This window comes from Ranitomeya variabilis, chromosome 3 (genome assembly GCF_051348905.1).
Source record: "Ranitomeya variabilis isolate aRanVar5 chromosome 3, aRanVar5.hap1, whole genome shotgun sequence".
NCBI classification, from domain to species: Eukaryota; Metazoa; Chordata; class Amphibia; order Anura; family Dendrobatidae; genus Ranitomeya; species Ranitomeya variabilis.
The window spans coordinates 193787529-193812128 of record NC_135234.1 but is presented as its reverse complement, the minus strand read 5'-3'; the positions used below and the strand labels follow the sequence as shown (position 1 = coordinate 193812128).

Sequence of the window (24600 nt, the reverse complement as noted above, 5' to 3'; positions counted from 1 at the left end):
CAGTACAGTTACATCTTCCAAGAGCTTGTTCCTATAGAGGCTTATGCTAGTTCTCTGGCCATGGAGATCATGACAGTTTGACCGGACAACTAAAGGGTTAAAATCCTTGGCTGAGAAAGGAGAGAAATAAGAAGTCTGCTGAGAGTTTTTTTTTTTTTTTCCTCTGTGCTCTTAATTGGATCACTTGCCAGTCTGTCTATGCTGCAGTCTTTCTTTTTTTTCTCTCTCCTTATAATCTTTGAATGGCTTTGTGTTCACCTGTTAATAATGGATCTTCAGAGTGTAACTGCAGGTTTGAATAATCTCACCACGAAAGTACAAAATTTGCAAGATTTTATTATTCATGCTCCGGTATCTGAGCCGAGAATTCCTTTGCCGGAATTCTTCTCAGGGAATAGATCTAGCTTTCAGAATTTTAGAAATAATTGTAAGCTATTTTTGTCCCTGAAATCTCGTTCTGCTGGAGACTCTGCACAGCAGGTTGGGATTGTGATTTCCTTGCTCCGCGGCGACCCTCAAGACTGGGCTTTTGCATTGGCACCAGGGGATCCTGCGTTGCGCAATGTGGATGCGTTTTTTTTGGCCTTGGGCTTGCTGTATGAGGAACCTCATTTGGAACTTCAGGCAGAAAAAACTTTGATGTCCCTATCGCAGGGGCAAGATGAAGCTGAAATTTACTGCCAAAGATTCCGTAAATGGTCTGTGCTTACTCAGTGGAATGAGTGTGCCTTGGCGGCTACTTTCAGAGAGGGTCTCTCTGATGCCATTAAGGATGTTATGGTGGGGTTCCCTGTGCCTGCGGGTCTGAATGAGTCCATGACAATGGCCATTCAGATCGATAGGCGTCTGCGGGAGCGCAAACCTGTGCACCATCTGGCGGTGTCCACTGAGAAGACGCCAGAAAGCATGCAGTGTGATAGAATTCTGTCCAGAAGCGAGCGGCAGAATTTTAGACGGAAAAATGGGTTGTGTTTCTATTGTGGGGATTCTACTCATGTTATATCAGCGTGCTCTAAGCGTACTAAAAAGCTTGATAAATCCGTTTCCATTGGCACTTTACAGTCTAAATTTATTTTGTCTGTGACCCTGATTTGCTCTTTGTCATCTATTACTACTGACGCCTATATCGACTCTGGCGCCGCTTTGAGTCTTATGGATTGGTCCTTTGCCAATCGTTGTGGGTATGATTTAGAGCCTTTGGAAACTCTTATTCCTCTGAAGGGGATTGACTCCACCCCATTGGCTAATAATAAACCACAATACTGGACACAAGTGACTATGTGTATTAATCCGGATCACCAGGAGACTATTCGTTTTCTAGTGCTGTATAATCTACATGAGGATTTGGTGCTGGGATTGCCATGGCTGCAGTCTCACAACCCAGTCCTTGACTGGAGAGCTATGTCTGTGTTGAGCTGGGGATGTAAGGGGACTCATGGGGACGTACCTTTGGTGTCCATTTCATCATCTATTCCCTCTGAAATCCCTGAGTTCCTGTCTGATTATCGTGACGTCTTTGAAGAACCCAAGCTGGGTTCACTACCTCCGCACCGTGAGTGCGATTGTGCTATAGATTTAATTCCGGGTAGTAAATACCCAAAGGGTCGTTTATTTAATCTGTCTGTGCCTGAACATACTGCTATGCGAGAATATATAAAGGAGTCCTTGGAAAAGGGACATATTCGTCCATCGTCATCTCCCTTAGGAGCCGGTTTTTTCTTTGTGTCAAAAAAAGACGGCTCTTTGAGACCATGTATTGATTATCGGCTTTTGAATAAAATCACGGTTAAATATCAATACCCATTGCCGTTGCTGACTGATTTGTTTGCTCGCATAAAGGGGGCCAAGTGGTTCTCTAAGATTGATCTCCGTGGGGCGTATAATTTGGTGCGGATCAGGCAGGGGGATGAGTGGAAAACCGCATTTAATACGCCCGAGGGCCACTTTGAGTATTTGGTGATGCCTTTTGGTCTTTCTAATGCCCCTTCAGTCTTCCAGTCCTTTATGCATGATATTTTCCGCGATTTTTTGGATAAATTTATGATAGTGTATCTGGATGATATTCTGATTTTTTCGGATGACTGGGACTCTCATGTCCGGCAAGTTAAGAGGGTTTTTCAGGTTTTGCGGTCTAATTCTCTGTGTGTCAAGGGTTCTAAGTGCGTTTTTGGGGTTCAGAGAATTTCCTTTTTGGGATATATTTTTTCTCCCTCTTCCATTGAGATGGATCCTGTCAAGGTTCAAGCTATTTGTGATTGGACGCAGCCCTCTTCTCTTAAAAGTCTTCAGAAATTTTTGGGCTTTGCCAACTTTTATCGTCGATTTATTTCTGGTTTTTCGGATGTCGTTAAGCCATTGACCGATTTGACTAGACAGGGTGCTGATGTTGCTAATTGGTCCCCTGATGCTGTGGAGGCCTTTCAGGAGCTTAAGCGCCGTTTTTCTTCTGCCCCTGTGTTGCGTCAGCCTGATGTGACTCTTCCTTTTCAGGTTGAGGTCGACGCTTCTGAGATCGGAGCTGGGGCAGTGTTGTCGCAGAAAAGTTCTGACTGCGCCGTGATGAGGCCTTGTGCCTTCTTTTCCCGTAAATTTTCGCCCGCTGAGCGGAATTATGATGTTGGGAATCGGGAGCTTTTGGCCATGAAGTGGGCGTTTGAGGAGTGGCGCCATTGGCTCGAGGGGGCCAGACATCAGGTGGTGGTATTGACTGACCACAAAAATTTGATTTATCTTGAGACCGCCAGGCGCCTGAATCCTAGACAGGCGCGCTGGTCATTATTTTTTTCTCGGTTTAATTTTGTGGTATCGTACCTACCAGGTTCTAAGAATGTTAAGGCGGATGCCCTTTCTAGGAGTTTTGAGCCTGATTCACCTGGCAACTCTGACCCCACAGGTATTCTTAAGGAGGGAGTTATCTTGTCAGCTGTTTCTCCAGACCTGCGGCGGGCCTTGCAGGAGTTTCAGGCGGATAGACCGGATCGTTGTCCGCCTGATAGGCTGTTTGTTCCTGATGATTGGACCAGTAAAGTCATCTCTGAGGTGCATTCTTCTGCGTTGGCAGGTCATCCTGGAATTTTTGGTACCAGGGATTTGGTGGCAAGATCCTTCTGGTGGCCTTCCCTGTCACGAGATGTGCGAGGCTTTGTGCAGTCTTGTGACGTTTGTGCTCGGGCCAAGCCTTGTTGTTCTCGGGCTAGTGGATTATTGTTGCCCTTGCCTATTCCTAAGAGGCCTTGGACACACATCTCGATGGATTTTATTTCAGATCTGCCTGTTTCTCAGAAGATGTCTGTCATCTGGGTGGTGTGTGACCGTTTTTCTAAGATGGTTCATTTGGTTCCCCTGCCCAAATTGCCTTCTTCTTCCGAGTTGGTGCCCCTGTTTTTTCAAAATGTTGTTCGTTTGCATGGTATTCCTGAGAATATCGTTTCTGACAGAGGAACCCAATTTGTGTCTAGATTTTGGCGGGCATTTTGTGCTAGGATGGGCATAGATTTGTCTTTTTCGTCTGCTTTTCACCCTCAGACTAATGGCCAGACCGAGCGGACTAATCAGACCCTGGAGACATATCTGAGGTGTTTTGTGTCTGCTGACCAGGATGATTGGGTTGCTTTTTTGCCATTGGCGGAGTTCGCCCTCAATAATCGGGCCAGCTCTGCCACCTTGGTTTCCCCGTTTTTCTGTAATTCGGGGTTCCATCCTCGATTTTCCTCCGGTCAGATGGAATCCTCGGATTGTCCTGGAGTGGATGCGGTGGTGGAGAGATTGCATCATATCTGGGGGCAGGTGATGGACAATTTAAAGTTGTCCCAGGAGAAGACTCAGCTTTTTGCCAACCGTCACCGTCGTGTTGGTCCTCGGCTTTGTGTTGGAGATTTGGTGTGGTTGTCTTCTCGTTTTGTCCCTATGAGGGTCTCATCTCCTAAGTTTAAGCCTCGGTTCATCGGTCCGTATAAAATATTGGAGATTCTTAACCCTGTTTCCTTCCGTTTGGACCTCCCTGCATCCTTTTCTATTCATAACGTTTTTCATCGGTCGTTATTGCGCAGGTATGAGGCACCGGTTGTGCCTTCCGTTGAGCCTCCTGCTCCGGTGTTGGTTGAGGGTGAGTTGGAGTACGTTGTGGAAAAAATCCTAGACTCCCGTGTTTCCAGACGGAGACTTCAGTATCTGGTCAAGTGGAAGGGATACGGCCAGGAGGATAATTCTTGGGTCACTGCATCTGATGTTCATGCCTCTGATCTGGTTCGTGCCTTTCATAGGGCCCATCCTGATCGCCCTGGTGGTTCTGGTGAGGGTTCGGTGCCCCCTCCTTGAGGGGGGGGTACTGTTGTGAATTTGGATTCTGGGCTCCCCCGGTGGCTACTGGTGGAATTGAACTTGTGACATCATCTTCCCTGTTCACCTGTTCTGATTAGATCTGGGTGTCGCTATATAACCTGGCTTCTCTGTTAGATGCTTGCCGGTCAACAATGTTATCAGAAGCCTCTCTGTGCTTGTTCCTGCTCCCAGACATCTACTAGATAAGTTGGACATTCGTCCATGTTTTGTTTTTGTATTTTGGTTCCAGTTCACAGCTGCAGTTTCGTTACTGTGTCTGGAAAGCTCTTGTTGATCAGGAATTGCCACTCTGGTATTATGAGTTAATGCCAGAGTCCTAAAGTAATTTCTGGATGTGTTTTGTTAGGGTTTTCTACTGACCATGAAAGTATGCTTTCTGTCTTCTGCTATCTAGAAAGCGGACCTCAAATTTGCTAAAACTATTTTCCTGCTGCGTTTGTTGTTTCATCTCATATCACCGCCAATATATGTGGAGGGCTTCTGTCTCCTTTTGGGCATTTCTCTAGAGGTGAGTCAGGTCTTATATTTCCCTCTGCTAGCATTATTTAGTTCTCCGGCCGGCGCTGGGCATATAGGGATAAAAAGTAGGACATGCTACCTGGCTACTTCTAGATGATGCGGTAGGTTTAGTTCATGGTCAGTACAGTTACATCTTCCAAGAGCTTGTTCCTATAGAGGCTTATGCTAGTTCTCTGGCCATGGAGATCATGACAAGAATGTATGTGAGCGGAGAATATGTGCGCGTCTGTCTGCGGGTATCTGTGTGTGTGTGTGTGCGGGTGTCTGTGCGACTGTGTGCCGGTGTCTGTGTGCGCGGGTGTCTGTGTGCGGATGTCTGTGTGTGCGGGTGTCTGTGTGCGGATGTCTGTCTGTGTGTGTGTGTGTGTGTGTGTGCGGCTGTGTGCGGTACCGCCGGTACTGTTGGTCACATCGCTACGGGATCATGCAGGCAGACGTCAACATGATTCCGCACTGACTGTGACCCGCAGGCGTGAGCTGATGAGACTACTGCTCCCATCCGGCTATGTTTGCTGTCACTGATAACAGTGACAGCATGTGCCGCTGATGGGCGAGTAGTATCATATGCCGGCGCCTGTGCTCACAGTTAAAAAAAAAGAAGTAAAAATGCATACATATTCACATAAAAATAAAAACCCATTAAACTCACCTCACACATAATCCCTGACGCCCTCGTCTCCTAGAAATAATGTAAAATAATAAACCAATATATACTCCCTGTCCACCGTAGTCCAGGTAATCCAGATTGTCCCATGGCGAACCCACGGGTAGAACAGTCACATCGGGAGATGTTGACAACTCTACCTGGCCTCCTGCGATATACTGACAAAAGGTAATATATCCCACAGTGTATCAGCTGACCAGCTCCAGTGCTGTCACTTATGGCACTACCACTGTGTGAGAACTTTCCCAAGCAGCGGTGCCATAAGTGAGAGCACTGGAGCTGATGAACTCCAGTGAACTCCCACGGCAGCGTAGTGATACACTGCGGGACGGATTAGCTCGTGTCAGTGTATCGCCGGAGAAGGGTAGAGCAGTCACATCTCCCGATGTGACTGTTCTACATGTGAGATTGTCATGGGACACTCGTTTTTAAATGGAATATGGCAGACAGGCAGGGAGTATTATATGCTGGTTAATTATTTTATCTTTGTTGCAGGAGAATGAGGGCATCGGGGATTAGGCGTTCAGCAAGTATGGGAAAATTAAGATTCAATAAAGGAGTCTGTGTGATTAGTTCAAATAAAGGACATTATTCTGGCTGTGTCTTTATTTTTTTATTTGAAATAATAATTTTCTCTTTCAAACTTTGCGTCAAAGAATGCTCCCTTTGCAGACTTTTGGCATTCTAGCAGTTAATTTGCTGAGGTAATCTGGAGAAATTTCACCCCATGCTTCCAGAAGCCCCTCCCACAAGTTGGTTTGGCTTGATGGGCACTTTTTTTTGCGTATCATACAGTCAAGCTGCTCCCACAATAGCTGAATGGGGTTGAGATCTGGTGACTGCACTGGCCACTCCATTACAGATAGAATACCAGCTGCCTGCTTCTTCTCTAAATAGTTCTTGCATAATTTGGAGGTGTGCTTTGGGTCATTGTCCTGTTGTAGGATGAAATTGGCTCCAATCACATTCACAGGGTATGGGATGGCGTTGCAAAATGGAGTGATGGCCTTCCTTATTCAAAATCCCTTTTACCTTGTACAAATCTACCACTTTACTGGCACGAAAGCAACCTCAGACCATCACATTACCTCCACCATGCTTGACAGATGGCGTCGGGCACTCTTCAAGCATCTTTTCATTTGTTCTGCATCTCACAAATGTTCTTCTGTGTGATCCAAACACCTCAAACTTTGATTCATCTGTCCATAACACTTTTTTCCAATCTTCCTCTGTCCAATGTTTGTGTTCTTTTGCCCATATTAATCTTTTCCTTTTATTAGCCAGTCTCAGATATGGCTTTTTCTGTGCCACTCTGTCCTGAAGGCCAGCATCCTGGAGTCGCCTCCTCACTGCATACATTGACACTGGTGTTTTGCGTGTAATACTTAATGAAGCTGCCAGTTGAGGACCTGTGAGTTGTCAATTTATCAAACTACAGACTCTAATGTACTTGTCTTGTTGCTCAGTTGTGCAGCTGGGCCTCCCACTTCTCTTTCTACTCTAGTTAGAGTCTGCTTGTGCTCTCCTCTGAAGGGAGTAGTACACACCGTTGTAGGAAATCTTTAGTTTCTTGGCAATTTCTCGCATGGAATAGCCTTCATTTCTAAGAACAAGAATAGACTGTCACGTTTCCCATGAAATTTCTTTTTTTCTGGACATTTTGAGAGTCTAACAGAACCAACAAATGTAATGCTTCAGATTCTCAACTAGCTCAAAGGAAGGTCAGGTTTATAGGTTCTCTAATCAGCCAAACTGTTTTCAGCTGTGCTAACATACTTGCACAAGGGTTTTCAAGGGTATTCTAACCATCCATTAGCCTTCTTACAGTTAAACCAACAACCAAATTATAATGTTGCGGAATCCTAGAACAAGAGCTAACCTAACCAAAACAAGAATTCCTAAAATATAACCTTTATTTAGGCAATTAAAAATTGACTTTATTTTTACATAGTTTTAAAATTGCAGGTATGAAATGTACCTAAACCACCCTGTATAGTGGACTAGTGGACCCTGCCTAGCTGTGGAGGTAGGCACCCTACTTTGCCTCGGTTGGCGCCCCCACTCGTCGCCGGCTGGCCCTGTTTTGTCCCTAGGGCTCCCTAATATACAGGAACCCTAATATGCTCTACCACTGGTGCCTATAGTTTCCCCTACCTAACTGTGGAGGTAGGCACCCTAAGTTGATTCGGTAGGCGCCCCCACTCAGCGGTGGCTGACCCTAAGGTCCCTTACTGACAATAAGTCAGTAAGGGACCTTAGGGTCAGCCACCGCTGAGTGGGGGCGCCTACCGAATCAACTTAGGGTGCCTACCTCCACAGTTAGGTAGGGGAAACTATAGGCACCAGTGGTAGAGCATATTAGGGTTCCTGTATATTAGGGAGCCCTAGGGACAAAACAGGGCCAGCCGGCGACGAGTGGGGGCGCCAACCGAGGCAAAGTAGGGTGCCTACCTCCACAGCTAGGCAGGGTCCACTAGTCCACTATACAGGGTGGTTTAGGTACATTTCATACCTGCAATTTTAAAACTATGTAAAAATAAAGTCAATTTTTAATTGCCTAAATAAAGGTTATATTTTAGGAATTCTTGTTTTGGTTAGGTTAGCCCTTCTTACAGTTAGCAAACACAAAGTACCATAAGAACACTGGAGTGATGGTTGATGGAACTGGGCCTCTATACACCTATGAAGATATTGCATTACAAACCAGACGTTTGCAGCTAGAATAGTCATTTACCACACTAACAAAGTATAGAGTGTATTTCTGAATCATTTAATGTTAGCTTCATTGGAAAAAACTTTGCTTTTCTTTCAAAAATAAGGAAATTTCTAAGTGACCCTAAACTTTTGAACGGTAGTGTATATATAGTTAATTTGCGCTGATTTCAGGTATAACACTTTCTCCTTGTATTAGTAATGTATTGGCCTTAATGTGACTTTCACCATTCATTACCATAAGAGATTTAAAGTGGCAAACAAAAAGCAAAGCGGACTTTTACCTTGGATGCTGGTGAGAAAGTCCTGATGATAAGGGTGCCTCAGTGCATAAAGTGGATATCCTTCCAACTCAGTGTAGAATCCAGATACTCAAGGAGCTTGCGTGCATGCATTCATTCAATGGCCTGTGTAGTAGATCTGAGTTGACTGAATCACCTGGATCCAACTCCGATGTCTTGTGGATGCAAGGGTTACAAAGCGCTGTGCCGGAGAGTGACAAGCGCTTGGATACGGCGTCCAGCGGTACTGGTAAAGCACGTTTGTGCTCACAGGATCTGCAGGACCCGCATGACATCAGCAGTCATGTGACACTATGCGGTCATGTGATATGTACTCTTTATTGCAATAGACAGATAGGACCAATTCCTACGCGTTTCGGAAAATGGCATTTTCCTTCCTCAGGGATGATCCTAGTCTCTTGCCAGGGCTTTTTATAGTAGCCCGCCATCAGTCAAATGCAAACAATTCAGATTTATTATTGAGTCCTCTTGGTTTTAATGTACTCATCTCAAATATCCAACTGCTTTCCGCTTTTCACATTCTTTCAATAAAATTTCCTTTGCGCCAGTGTTTTATGATTTGAAACCCAGCAGGGTCGGACTGGCCCACCGGGACACTGATGAAATGCCCGGTGGGCCCCGCCCAGAGAGGAGGAGGAGGAAGGAAAAAGATAAAAAGGGAAGCGGGCCCTTTAAATCTTCAGGCAGCGCCGACCACCGCCACGACCAGGGGCCCCCCGGTGCCAGCGCTGGCATCGGGCCCCCCTTCTAATACTCACCTCTCCTTGTTCAGGGCGGCAGCTGCAGTGTCTTCAGCGCCCTCTGACTCTGCGACGTCTCAGGGCAGAGGGTGCAATGATGTCATCACTGCGCACTCAGCCTCTCTGTCCTGAGCGTTGCAGAGCCGGAGAGACGCTGAGTGTACCGGACCTGCGGTGGGAATGGGAGAGGTGAGGATTTTACTTTTTTTTTAATGTATGCGGCCTGTAGTAATGTATGGAAGAGCGGGGGGGTCCCATAATACTGTATAGAGGAGCTGGGGGGGCATAACACTATGCGGGGGGCATAATACTGTATGGAGAAGCTGGGGGGCATAATACTGTGCGGGGGGGGCATAATACTGTGCAGGGGGTATAATACTGTTTGGAGGAGCTGGGGGCATAATACTGTGCGGGGGGCATAATACTGTATGGAGGAGCTGGGGGCATAATACTGTGCGGGGGGGCATAATACTGTATGGAGGAGCTGGGGGCATAATACTGTGCAGGGGGCATAATACTGTGTGGAGGAGTGGGGGACATAATACTGTGTGGCGGAGCGGGGGGCATAATACTGTGTGGAGGAGCGGCATCCCATAATACTGTGTGGAGGAGCGGGGGGGCCATGATACTGTGTGGAGGAGCTGGGGTGGCATAATACTGAGTGGAGGAGCACAGGGCCAACAATACTGTATGTAGGAGCAGGGGGCCCATGATGTGCTGTATGGAGGAGCAATGTATGGGACCCATAATACTTTCTGGAGGACTTTGTGGTTGGCCATAATACTATATAAAGGACTATGAGGTGCCCATAATACTGTATGGAGGAGCATTATATGGGGCCAAAAATACTGTATGGAGGAGCATTATATGGGGCCAATAATACTGTATGGCGGACTATGTGGTTGGCCATAATAATGTATGGAGGACTATGAGGTGCCCATAATACTGTATGGAGGAGCATTATATGGGGCCAATAATACTGTATGGCGGACTATGTGGTTGCCCAAAATACTGTATGGCGGACTATGTGGTTGCCCATAATACTGTATGGCGGACTATGTGGTGCCCATAATACTGTATGGAGCACTATGTGGTTGCCCATAATACTGTATGGAGGACTATGAGGTGCCCATAATACTGTATGGTGGAGCATTATATGGGGCCAATAATACTGTATGGCGGACTATATGGTTGCCCATAATATTGTATGGCGGACTATGTGGTTGCTGTACTGTATGGAGGAGCATTATATGGGGCCAATAATACTGTATGGAGGACTATGAGATGCCCGTAATACAGTATGGAGCACTATGTGGTTGCCCGTAATACTGTATGGAGGACTATGAGGTGCCCGTAATACTGTATGGAGCACTATGTGGTTGCCCATAATACTGTATGGAGGACTATGAGGTGCCCGTAATACTGTATGGAGCACTATGTGTTGACCATAATACTGTATGGCGCACTATGTGGTGCCTATATATTGTACTATATCTGTTTTTTTTATCTCTGCATCAGGAATCGTGGCATGTGTTAAAGGGGCCTACTGATACTCTTTCGCCCGAGGCCCATGAAAACCTGGAGCCGACCCTGGCGACAACGCACATCAAGATGAATGCCGGCTGCAGCTGTGACAGGGCGCTCTGCTCTGTGACAGGCCATGTGTTGAAGTCACATAGCAGTTTAGTTAAATGACTCCTGCAGCCTTTGATAAGCCGGTGGCCTTTCAATGTTACTGCTATGTGATGTAACTGCGTGGCCTGTCACAGAGCAGAGCGCCCTGCCACAGCTACAGTCGGCAGCCATTGTAACGACCACACCGAATATGAAGTCACAAGAGGATGCTGGGGAGCCCAAGAAGGTGAGAAGAATCCCCCCCTCTATAGTTGGGCAAGGTATTGGCCATAAGGACGGACATAGGGGCCCAGGGAGGGTACATTAAATAAAGGGACCCAGGATGAGGATATTATTTCTGGAGGGGCCCAGGATAGGGACCTTATTAAGGTGGACATTGGGGTCCAAGATGGAGACATTAAATAAAGGGGCCAAGGATCTCGCACCTTATTAAATAAAGGGGTGACATAATTACTGTATTGAGGTCAGGATGAGGAACATACATTATTGATTTATGGTGGCAAGTGGGGACATAATTACTGTAGGGGCCAATCAGGGGACATTATTACTGCTGTAACTTTCTTTTGAGCTTACTCTCTTCCATGGGGAGAACAAAAGGGGGTCCTGCTACTGTGCAGGGTGGCACTATGTCTTTTTTTTCTTCATCTGACATAGTATAGAATTCGAGGAAAATATTAGGGAATGTGCTCTGGAAGCGACCAGCTATAGCTAACTGTGTTATTTTCTGCAGAGACGAGCCTTTGCTGAAAGAAGTAATGGCGGTCTGCACTGGATGAAGAAAAAAGACTTCAACTACAGATGTCACCATTGAGTCAGTGTGTTGTTTGTACACTTACACTATATACTGTATACTGTGTACAGAGCTCCTTTGTATATTGTCACTGGTGATCACTGTATTATGTGTACACTGACACTATATACAGAGCTCTTGTGAATAATGTCACTGGTGATCCCTGTATTACCTGTACACTAACACTATATACAGAGCTCCTGTGTATAATGTCACTGGTGATCACTGTATTACCTGTACACTATACACTATATACAGAGCTCCTGTGTATAATGTCATTGGTGATCACTGTATTACCTGTACACCGACACTATATACAGAGCTCCTGTGTATAATGTCACCGGTGATCCCTGTATTACCTGTACACTATACACCATATACAGAGCTCCTGTGTATAATGACACTGGTGATCACTGTATTACCTGTACACTGACACTATATGCAGAGCTCCTGTGTATAATGTCACCAGTGATCACTGTATTACCTGTACACTGACACTATATACAGAGCTCCTGTGTATAATGACACTGTTGATCACTGTATTACCTGTACACTATACACTATATACAGAGCTCTTGTGTATAATGTCATTGGTGATCACTGTATTACCGGTACACTGACACTATATACAGAGCTCCTGTGTATAATGTCATTGGTGGTCACTGTATTACCTGTACACTGACACTATATACAGAGCTCCTGTGTATAATGTCACTGGTGTTCACTGTATTACATGTACACTATAGACAGAGCTCCTGTGTATAAAGTCACTGCTGGTCACTGTAATACCTGTACACAGACACTATATACAGATCTCCTGTGTATAATGTCACCTGTTATCACTGTATTACCTGTACACTGACACTATATACAGAGCTCCTGTGTATAATGTCACTGCTGGTCACTGTAATACCTGTACACTGACACTATATACAGATCTCCTGTGTATAATGTCACCTGTGATCACTGTATTACCTGTACACTGACACTATATACATAGGTACTGTGTATATTGTCACTGGTGGTAATAACAGTGTTGTTAGTATTGTGGTTTGTATTCATAATCAATATTGTAGTATTCGGGCACTATGTGTTGGTAATTTGTGGTCTGGTCACGGCGTGGCAGTATTTCTCCTTGTATGTGGTATCATTTGGTCCCTATATGCTGGTAATATTTATTTTTATTTATTTTTACTCATTTATATAGCGCTATTAATTTCACAGTGCTTTACAGACATTATTGCAACTGTCCCCGATGGGGCTCACAATCTAGATTCCCTAGCAGTATGTCTTTGTAAATGTGGGAGGAAACCAGAGTACCTGGAGGAAACCCACGCAAACATGGGGAGAACATACAAACTCATTGCAGATGTTGTCCTTGGTGGGATTTCAACCCAGGACCCCAGCGCTGCAGAGCTGCAGAGCTAACCTCTGAACCGTGCTGCCCTAATATGTCATATCATTCGGACACTATGTGGTGGTAATATGTCATCTAGTCATGGGGTGGAGGTATTTGTCCCTTGTATGTAGTATTATTCGGTCACTATGTGGTCTGGTCATGGTGTGGTGGTATTTCTTCCTGTATGTGGTATTATTGGTCTTGGTATAGTGGATTGTGTTGTGTATGGCAGTCATTTGTTCTCTCTGGTATTAATTAGGAGAAGATTCTTTATTTTCATTAGAGTTTTAATGCTTTGTACACAGCGGCGGAGATGCACTTACAGGGGGTATCCTGTGGAAAAAAGTAATCACGATAAGTGATAACGTATTGATTGGTGGGGGGGTCTGACTGCTTGGACACATTCAGCAAAATATAGAACTTTTTATCCCCATTAGACAGGAGTGGCATGTCCGACTAGATCACTGATCCATTCATTCACTCTGTGGCTGCACTTGTTTTTTTCTGGAAGCCCCAAAGAGAATGAATGGAGCTGCGGTCAGACATCCCACCTGCCGCTGCATTTTAAAATAGAGATAAAAGTGTCCTGTCAGGGATAAAACTTCCCCATTCTTCTGATCGGTGCAGTTTCTAATGGTCGGATCTAAGCGATCACCTATCCTGTGGAGCCCATGGATCAGTTATAATTTGTTTTAACCAAAGAGCCCCATTAATGTAAACTACTGTAATTATACATCCCAGTTATTGGGGCGCACAGTAGATGTGCAACAGCCGCCAGTGTTTTACAGCTGATGCTCCGCTATAATGACAGATATTTGCATATAGCTGTAGGGTGGGCCCCTAGAGTCCATTCCCCTGGTGGGCCCCATACACCCCAGTCCAACCCTGAATACCAGTTACATCAATACCCATAATTGAGCCCCCATGTAATTTAGCAAAATGTCCTGAAAGGGGGTAATCATCATATTTTTTCTTTATATTCCTTAAGTGTTCATTAATATGTACATTCATAGGTCTTTTTGTTCTCCCAACATACAGTTTATTACAGGGGCACTTAATGGAATATATGACCTGCTGAGATGTACATGTGATGAAATCCTTTATGGGATACATTTTATCACCTCCCTTGATTTCCGTTTTTTTCTTTATATTCATTGATTTACATACTTTGCTGCATTTTTTACATGGATAAAATTCCTTAAGGTCTTTATTAAAAGAAACAGGCTGTCTTTTTATAGGAGGTTCTCTTATTGATGAAGCAACCAGGTACCCCAGATTACTAGCTTTTTTATATATGAATCTGGGGTTACTAGGCATCTTATCTCCAATGATTTTATCATCCTTCAGGATGTCCCATTGTTTTCTATCAATTTTTTTCAATATGTTCGTGTTGGCATTATATTGTGTAATAATAGGGACATTAACCCCTTAACGACCGCCGATACGCCTTTTAACGGCGGCAGTTAAAGGTACTTAAACCACAGCGCCATTAATTAATGGCACTGTGGAAAAAGTGTATAGCGCCCCCCAGAGTCGGATTTTCTCTGGGTCTCGATTGCCGGGGGTAGCCGAGACCCCAGAGAACATGATTCGAGTCGTTTTTACCAACCCCAGGGTTGCGATCGCCAGTAAATAACCGTTTACCGGCGGCCGCAAAAAAAAACCAAAAATGCGATTTCCCATTTAATTTCTCTGTCCTCCGATGTGATTGCACATCAGAGGACAGAGAAATGGGGTCCCTGATAGCCCTCCGATACTCACCCGTCTCCCCCAATGCTCCTCGTGGCTCCCGATGGGCACTGCCTTCTTTTTCTGGGAAAGAAATCGCAGGCGCATGCGCAGTGCGCCCGCCAGCCGGCACCTGGCAGATCTTTGGAGTCTCGGCTGCCGGGGGTAGACGAGACCCCAAAGAACATGATCGGGGTCGGTTTTTACCGACCCCTGTTTTGCGATCGCCGGTAATTAACCGTTTACCGGCGACCGCAAAAAGAAAAAAAAAGCGGCGTGTCATTCTCTGTCCTCTGATGTGATCGCACATCAGAGGACAGAGAAATAGGGGGATTCGGGGACCCTATCATACTTACCGGTGTCCCTGGGTCTTCATGCGTCCCCTCCTGGCCGCCGGCTTCTTTCTCCGGGAAGAAAATGGCGGGCGCATGTGCAGTGCGCCCGCCGTGATGTGCCGGCTGGCAGAGGAATAAAAAAAATAGTAAATAACCCCCCCTTTATCACCCCCTTAGTTAGGAAAAATTAATAAAAGTAAAACAAATTATGTATTTATATTTTCCAATTAGGGTTAGGGCTGGGGTTAGGGTTAGGGCTAGGGTTAGGGTTAGGGTTGGGGCTTAAGTTAGGGTTAGAGTTAGGGTTGGGGCTAAAGTTAGGGTTAGGGTTAGGGCTAGGGTTAAGGTTGGTGCTAAAGTTAGGGTTAGGGTTGGGGCTAAAGTTAGGGTTAGGGCTAGGGTTAGGGTTGGTGCTAAAGTTAGGGTTAGGGTTGGGGCTAAAGTTAGGGTTAGGGCTTGGGTTAGGGTTGGTGCTAAAGTTAGGGTTAGGGCTAGGGTTGGGGCTAAACTTAGGGTTAGGGTTGGGGCTAAACTTAGGGTTAGATTTGGGATTAGGGTTAGGGTTGGGATTAGGGTTTGGATTAGGGTTAGGGTTGGTATTAGGGTTAGGGTTGGCATTAGGGTTACATTTGGGATTAGGGTTAGGTTTGGGATTAGGGTTAAGGTTAGGGTTGGAGTTAGGGTTAGGTTTGAGGTTAGGGTTGAGATTATGATTAGGAGTGTAAAAAATGGGAGAGAAAGACACCTCCGCACAGCTGTTTAATGCTAGATTCTATTATCAAGAAACCCTTTTGACAAAAAAGCCGAGGAGATAATCCCTTATACGTTCATCGGGGTGCAGCTTCCAAAGCACAACCAGTACAGTCCATAAAGAAGTAGAAAAAAGAAGCGCACTTACCCGTATATAATAGTCACCATTTATTCGGACATATTACAAAAAATGCAGGGAGGGATGTGAAAAGGAAGCGGACAATGGCCGTTTTGTGCCTCAGCACTTCAACGGGTCCTCCCTGCATTTTTTGTAATATGTCCGAATAAATGGTGACTATTATACACGGGTAAGTGCGCTTCTTTTTTCTACTTCTTTATGGACTGTATGATTAGGAGTGTGTTGGGTTTAGGGATTTGAGTAGGGTAAGGGTTGAGATTAGGGTTAGGGGTGTTTTGGCATTAGGTGTGTGATTAGGGTTATGGTTAGGGTTGGGATTAGGGTTAGGGGTGTTTTGGGGTTAGGGTTTTGATTAGGGTTATGGATTGGGTTGGGATTAGCGTTAGAGGTGTGTTGGGGTTACGGTTGGAGTTAGAATTGGGGGGTTTACATTGTTTAGGTACATCAGGGGGTCTCCAAATGCGACAGCCAATTTTGCGCTTAAAAAGTCAAATGGTGCTCCCTCCCTTCTGAGCTCTGCTGTGCGCCCAAACAGTGGTTTACCCCCACATATGGGGTATCAGCGTACTCAGGACTGATTGACAACAACTTTTGTGGTCCTGTTTCTCCTGTTACCTTTCAAAAATAAAAAAATTGGGGGCTAAAAAATCATTTTTGTTGGAAAAAAAATGATTTTTTATTTTCATGGCTCTCTGTCAAACTTATGTGAAGCACTTGGGCGTTCAAAATGCTCACCACATATCTAGATAAGTTCCTTGGGGGGTCTATTTTCCAAAATAGGGTCACTTGTGGGGGGTTTCTACTGTTTAGGTACATCAGGGGCTCTGAAAATGCAACATGACACCCACAGACCATTCCACCAAAGTCTGCAATTTAAAATGTCACTACTTCCATTCCGAGCCCTCATGTGTGCCCAAACAGTGGTCCCCCCCACATATGGGGTATCATCGTACTCGGAACAAATTGGACAACAAATTTTGGGGTACAATTCCTCCTGTTACCCTTGGGAAAATAAAAAATTGTGGGCTAAAAAATCATTTTTTTGTGGAAAAAAAATTATTTTCACGACTCTGCATTATAAACATCTGTGAAGCACTTGGGCGTTCAAAGTGCTCACCACACATCTAGATAAGTTCCTTGGGGGGGTCTAGTTTCCAAAATGTGGTCACTTGTGGGGGGGGGTTCTACTGTTTAGGCACATCAGGGGCTCTGCAAACGCAACATAACGCCCGCAGACCATTCTATCAAAGTCTGCATTCCAAAACAGCGCGCCTTCCCTTCCGAGCCCTGCCATGCGCCCAAACAGTGGTCCCTCCCACATATGGGATATTTGCGTACTCAGCATAATTGGCACAATAAATTTTGGGGTCCAATTTCTCCTGTTACCCTTGTGAAAGTAAAAAATCTGGGGGTGAAAATATCATTTTTGTGGAAAAAATATGATTTTTTTTTATTTTCATGGCTCTACATTATAAACTTCTGAGAAGCAGTTGGGGGTTCATAGTGCTCACCACACATCTAGATAAGCTCCTTGGGGGGTCTAGTTTCCAAAATAGGGTCACTTGTGGGGGGTCTCTACTGTTTAGCTACATCAGGATCTCTGCATATGCAACATGACGCCCGCAGACCATTCCATCAAAGTCTGCATTTTAAAACGTCACTACTTCCCTTCTGAGCCCCGATGTGTGCCCAAACAGTGGTCCCCCCCACCTATGTGGGGTATCAGCGTACTCAGGACAAACTGGACCACAAATTTTGTGGTCCAATTTCTCCTGTTACCCTTGAGAAAATAAAAAATTGAAAGCTAAAAAAATCATTTTTGAGGAAAAAAAAGGATTTTGTATTTTCACGGCTCTACGTTATAAATTTCTGTGAAGCACTTGGGGGTTCAAAGTGCTCACCACACATCTAGATAAGTTCCTTAATGGGTTTAGTTTCCAAAATGGTGTCACTTGTAGGGGTTTCCACTGTTTAGGCACATCAGGGGCTCTCCAAACGCGACATTGTGTCTGATCTCAATTCCAGCCAATTCTGCATTGAAAAAGTCAAACAGAACTCCTCTTCCAAGCTCTGCCATGCGCCCAAACTGTTGTTACCCCCACATATGGGGTATTGGAGTACTCAGGAAAAATTGCACAACAACTTTTGGGGTCTAATTTCTCCTGTTACCCTTGAGAAAATAAAAACTTGGGGCAAAAAGATCATTTTTGTAGAAAAAATGCGATTTTTTATTTTCTCGGCTCTACGTTATAAACTTCTGTGAAGCACCTGGGGGTTTAAAGTGCTCACCACACATCTAGACAAGTTCCTTAAAGGGTCTAGTTTCCAAAATGGTGTCGCTTGGTTGGGGGTTTCTACTGTTTAGGCACATCAGGGGCTCTCCAAATGCGACATGGCGTCCGATCTCAATTCCAGCCAATTCTGCATTGAAAAAGTCAAACGGTGCTCCTTCTCTTCCAAGCTCTGCCGTGCACCCAAACAGCGGTTTATCCCCACATATGGGTTATCGACGTACTCAGGAGCAATTGCACAACAATTTTCATGGCGTAGTTTCTCCTGTTACCCTTGTGAAAATAAGAATTTGTAGGCAAAAAGATCATTTTTGTGTAAAAAATGCGATTTTTTTTACTTTCACGGCTCTACGTTATAAACTTCTGTGAAGCACTTGGGGTTCAAAGTGCTCACCATACATCTAGATAAGTTCCTTAAGGGGTCTAGTTTCCAAAATGGTGTCACTTGTGGGGGGTTTCCACTGTTTAGGCACATCAGGGGCTTGTTTCCAAAATTGTGCTGATGTAAAGTAGACATGTGGGAAATGTTATTTATTAGCTATTTTGTGTGACATATCTCTCTGATTTAAAGGCATAAAAATTCAAAGTTTGAAAATTGCAAAATTTTAAATTTTTTTGCCATATTTCCATTTTTTCATAAATAATCGCAAGTAATAGCGTTAAAGCGTTCCAGAGTTATAACCTCATAAAGTGACAGTGGTCAGAATTGTAAAAATTAGCTCGGTCATTAAGTACCAAATTGGCTCTGTCACTAAGGGGTTAATTTGATTTTCATCAATCTATAAATCTTTTTTCATTTTATCATTAATTCTAGTCTGGGGATTTGTTTTACCTCATTTTTCACTGCTCTCAGGAAATCTTGGTTGTACCCTTTGTTGTACCCTTTGGTCAGGATCTCCACTTCTTTTTCAAACATATTTATGTTTGAACAATTCCTATGGACCCTCATGAACTGACTACGTGGTATGTTAAAAAGTATTCTAACTATAAGATTATCTTGTTTTTTTTCCCACTGAGGGGCTGTGTGTGACACTGGAGGAGGAGTGGAAGTGGTTTAGGTGAAGTTACAGGGGATGTGCTCACTGTTGACTTGCAAGCCAGCACAAGTAATTATTAGTGATGAGCGAGTATATTCGTTGCTTGGGTTTTCCCGAGCATGCTCGGGTGTCCTCCGAGTATTTTGGCGTGCTTGGAGATTTAGTTTTTGTCAACACAGCTGCATGATTTATGGCTGCTAGACAGCCTGAATACATGTGGGGTTTGCCTGTTTGTTAGGGAATCCCCACATGTATTCAGGCTGTCTAGCAGCCACAAATCATGCAGCTTTGTCAACAAAAACTATATCTCCGTGCAGGCCAAAATACTCAGGAAAACCTGAGCAACGAATATACTCGCTCATCACTAGTAATTTTGAGGAATCACGTAAGAAGGGAGAAGAGGATTCAGAAGAGGAAGTGATGGCTATGACAGGAACTGGTGTCAGGGCACAGAAAGTGAAGCGGAAAATCAGAAAACAACATGAAACTTGGCAGAAGTGGTATATGAGGATATTTAGGAAAATTACCCTTAAGTATTATGGCAAAGCCAGTAACTGAGTTAGGGTAGTGGACAACCTCTTTAATGTTTGCATTTGCATTTTCTTGATTTTACATAAGCCACTGCCCTAAAATGTAACTTTATTACAGTTAAATTTCTTTTCAATAAGATAAGCCATTAACGTTTTTAATTTTTCCAATGCAATGTGATCATGAAAATATAAAATGCACTTTACCTTGCGATAACTTCACTTAAACACTGGGTAGTAATTTCTGGAATAACTGCTGCAGCATTAGTTGTAGCAATGTTTGCAGTAGAGACCAATGTGATGAAAGAACAATTATATTGCTGATCTGAAAAATTACATTAAACAACAAATAGAAAGTAAAACATTCAATTTGTAACAGTTTAACATTAAAATTGTCTTTGGTGGTGATATTTTTGATACTGGATTTTTTGGGCCATGGTTTATACCATAGAATTTTCTACTCAAAGGGAACCCTCAGAAATGCAATTTGGCAGCAGATGTAGGACTATTGTGGAGGTAAATGGGGTTTAAAAGAATACTGTTACTGACAGTAATAATGTCGTACATCCTGACAAAAATGCATTTGACCATGTTTTGGGCCTGCCTGAAAAAGGTGGATAGTTACAGCTGAACATGATGTTTGACCGAACACAAAGTAAGTCCATCTACTTGATTGAAGTCAATACACATGTGGTCAAAATTGTTGGTATCCCTCACTTAATAACAGAAAAACACAGAAATAACTTGAATCTGATAAAAGTAATAATAAATAAAAGATCTATGAAAATGAACAAATGAAAGTCCGGCATTGCTTTTCAACCATGCTTCCACAGAATTAAAAAAAAAAATAAAACTAATGAAATAGATCAATGTAAAAGCTGTACAGTGACACTATATACAGAGCTCCTGTGTGTAATGTCACTGGTGAGTCACTGTTACTTGTACACTGACACTGTACACTGTATACTATGTACACCGCTCCTGTATATAAAGGTACTTATGGTAATATTAGCATTGTGTTTTTTTTTATTAATTATCATTATTGTAGTATTTAGTCACTATGTGGTGGTAATATGTGATCTGGTAATGGTGTGGCGATATTTGTGCCTCGCATGAGGTATTTATTCAGTCACTATTGTATGTGGTATTATTCGGTCGCTATGTGGTTGTAATATGTGGTCTGGTCATGGTGTGACAGTGTTTGTTCCTTACATGTGGTATTATTCGGTCACTATGTTGTGGTGTTATGTGGTCTGGTCATGGTGTGGTAGTATTTGTCCCTATATGTGGTATTATTTGGTCACTATGTGGTGGCAATATGTGATATGATCATGGTGTGGGGGTATTTTTCCCTTGTATGCTGTATTATTCATTCACTATGTGGTGGTAATATGTGGTACAGCCATGATGTGATGGTATTTGTCCCTTTTATGTGGTATTATTGGTGATTTCAAAAAATGTATGTGACACATCCCCTTAAAAATATATATATATGTGTACCAAAAAAGAGCATTGAGTATTATAGCAAATGTTTTATAGGTTAGAGTAGAGTAGGGCCCTGCCAAAATAGTATACCTTGTCATGGTGGCGGCTTTAAAAATCTTTAGGACAAAATAAAAACTGCTGGCTATGTATGTGATATGGTGTTTGATGGGAACTGTTAATGTATGATTTGTGGGGATGTGATGCAGCAGTGGAGCTTTTCCTAGCGTGAATGGTTTGACTGTGGAAGGTTCAAGGGCTGGAGCCTGGGCAGAATCTGAAGGGGGCTCGAAAATGTTGCTAGTAATGAGGCCCTGAAATTCCTGGTGGCAGCCCTACTGACATGTAATGCTAGTTCTATTTTTCTATCTATGATGATTGCTCAACGTCACTCTAGGAAAGGTATGCTCATAAACTGCTAACATTTTTTCCCTAGAATTTACCTCGCGCTAACACTTGATAGGAACAGGTGTCTCTTGTAAATTGCAGGAGCAGAACTCTGACAAGGACACTTTTTTTCTGCCATCGGTTTGCAGCTTCACATCTGTACTCTTCATTTTGTGGAAGTGATTCACATTGTATCTCCAGTCTTTTGCTACAAGACACAGTCTGATTTTTTCTGTTGTACCATGAATATTGCAGTTGATATCCTTCACTAGATTCACAGGCTATAACCACTGGCAGTCCTAAGCAGGAACCTTCAGGACTGTTAATAAAAGAGACCACGGGGAGGGAAATGGGTTCTAAATTAAAAAAAAAAAATGGGTTAGCTTTAGAACATGCAAATACCTTTTTTTTTAAATAAAAAACTCAAGTTTTGATGCGTGCACAAGTCTTACACATGGTGAACGAATAGAGAGAATGGTGCCGGAGAATCTAGAATTTAATATAATACCATCAGAGAAGGTTTGGACCCTTTCACATTTTGTTCTTCCAAAATGGATGACTGGCCTGAGCTTGCCTCACACACCTTGGAGGTTTTATTGTGCCCAACAGCCAGCGTTCTCTCAGAACATGTCTTCAGCGCTGCTGGTGGTGTCCTGATTAGTGTTGAGCGATACCTTCCGATATTCGAAAGTATCGGTATCGGATTGGATCGGCCGATACCGGGAAAATATCGGATCTCGCCGATACCGATACCCGATACCAATACAAGTCAATGGGACACAAATATCGGAAGGTATCCTGGATGGTTCCCAGGGTCTGAAGGAGAGGAAACTCTCCTTCAGGCCCTGGGATCCATATTCATGTAAAAAATAAAGAATAAAAATAAAAAATATGGATATACTCACCCCTCCGGCGGACCCTGGACCTTAGCAATGTAACCGGCAGCCTCCGTTCCTAAGAATGCAGAGTGAAGGACCTTCGATGACGTCGTGGCTTATGATTGGTTGCGTGACCAATCATAAGCCGCGACGTCATCGCAGGTCCTACACTCACTGAATTCTTAGGAACGGAGGCTCCCGGTTACACCGCTAAGGTCCAGGGTCCGCCGGAGAGGTGAGTATATCCATATTTTTTATTTTTATTCTTTAATAAAACCCTGGGAACCATACACTGGGAACTTCCGATTCCGATTTCCTATATCACAAAAATATCGGAACTCGGTATCGGAATTCCGATACAGCAAATATCGGCCGATACCCGATATTTGCGGTGTCAGAATGCTCAACACTAGTCCTGATTAATAAGCAGAGCCGGATGTCCCCTGAAAGTGTAGACCGCCTAACTTTCTTTAAAAGGAACAAGTCATGGATCTCTAAGGACTTTTGCACCCCAATTGCAGACTGTACAAACTAGGTGACATTGCATTTTTTAGTGTGATGCATTAATGTCACGCAACTACACTCTGTGATGTATTTAGTATGGCTTCTGTGCCTGCTGTGGCTGCTGCTGATGTTAACACAAATTTGTGGAAATGTGAACAGTCATGGTCCCAGTTATACTATTTCTCTTCTCGTGACATTTATTCCACTTTGGTGGAGTCAGGCCCTCATTTTTTAAAATGTAAAAACTCCAGGTTGGGTGTCCATCTGCTGGATTGGGTGTAGTGGAAGACCTGTTGGTCCCTATTATACTATTTCTACTCTCCTGAAATTGATACCACTTCTGTGATGTAAGTCCCTCATTTGTTTAAATGTGAACACTCCTGGTCGGGTGTCCATCTGCTTGATCAGGTGTAGTGGAAAACCTATCAGTCCCTATTGTACTATTTCTACTGTGGTAAAATTGATGCCATTTTGGTATTGTCTACCAATAATTTTTGGAAATGTGAACACTCTTGGTTTGGTGTCCATCTGCTGAATTAGGTGTAGTGGAAGACCTGTCGCTCCCTATTATACTATTTCTACTCTGGTGAAATGAATGCCACTTTGGTGGTGTCTGCCAATAATGTTTGGAAATGTGAACACTCCTGGCTGCATCTCCTTCATGCGTGTTGCCTGTAGCAGTAGGCCTCCAAGACCGTCAGGCCTCCACTTTCTTGGACTCAACTACCTGTTTTACTATCCTTAAATTTTCTGACAATGGTTGTCTACAAAACTGATATTGGTGCCACCTGAGTGGTTCAGCATGAAAGCAGGTAAAGGGGTTGCATGTGCTATCAGGGCTCCCAGAAAAGGAGGCCGACACCGATCCCTCACCTACCTCGTCTTACTCTGACATTAAATTGAAAGCTGTAAATGCTGTCCCAGACCCCGAAATTGTAGCATAGCACTGGCTGATTTCTGCAGTTCCATGCTACAATTTGTACTGTGGGTGAATTGAAGCCACTTTTTTGGTATCTGTACCTCATTTGATGTGTTTTGGCAGCATTTGGGGCTGTTACAAGGTGTTGTGCATGCGTTTGTTTTTGCCTCCCATTGACATAATTGGCGTTCAGTTATGTTCAGCGAATAATCGACTAATTAATAGGCAAATATTGGAAATTCGGTGATCGTAATCCGAACCGAACATTGAAATATTCACTCATCTCTAGTCAAGAGGAAGATGAGAGACACCAGACCCAACAATGCAGACGAGCTGAAGGCTGCTATCAAATCAACCTGGGCCTCCATAACACCTCAACAGTGCCACAGGCTGATCGCCTCCATGACATGCCGCATTGATGCAATAAACCAAGTATTGAGTGCATTTACTGAACATACATTTCAGTAGGCCAACATTTTGAATTTTAACCCCTTCACACTGAAGCCTGTTTTCACCTTCCT

General features: G+C 43.8%; 1 long non-coding RNA gene across 1 annotated transcript in view; it reads right to left on the bottom strand.

Annotated features, from left to right (window-relative positions):
• Nucleotides 1-22072, bottom strand: part of LOC143818059 (uncharacterized) — a 65572-nt gene extending 43500 nt beyond the window's left edge. Inside the window, exons 1-2 of the long non-coding RNA XR_013224290.1 lie at nucleotides 21835-22072; nucleotides 20117-20234 (exon numbers count right to left, since the gene is read on the bottom strand). This is a non-coding gene — a long non-coding RNA (uncharacterized LOC143818059). The remainder of the gene's footprint in view (nucleotides 1-20116; nucleotides 20235-21834) is intronic.
• Nucleotides 22073-24600: the final 2528 nt, after the last annotated feature.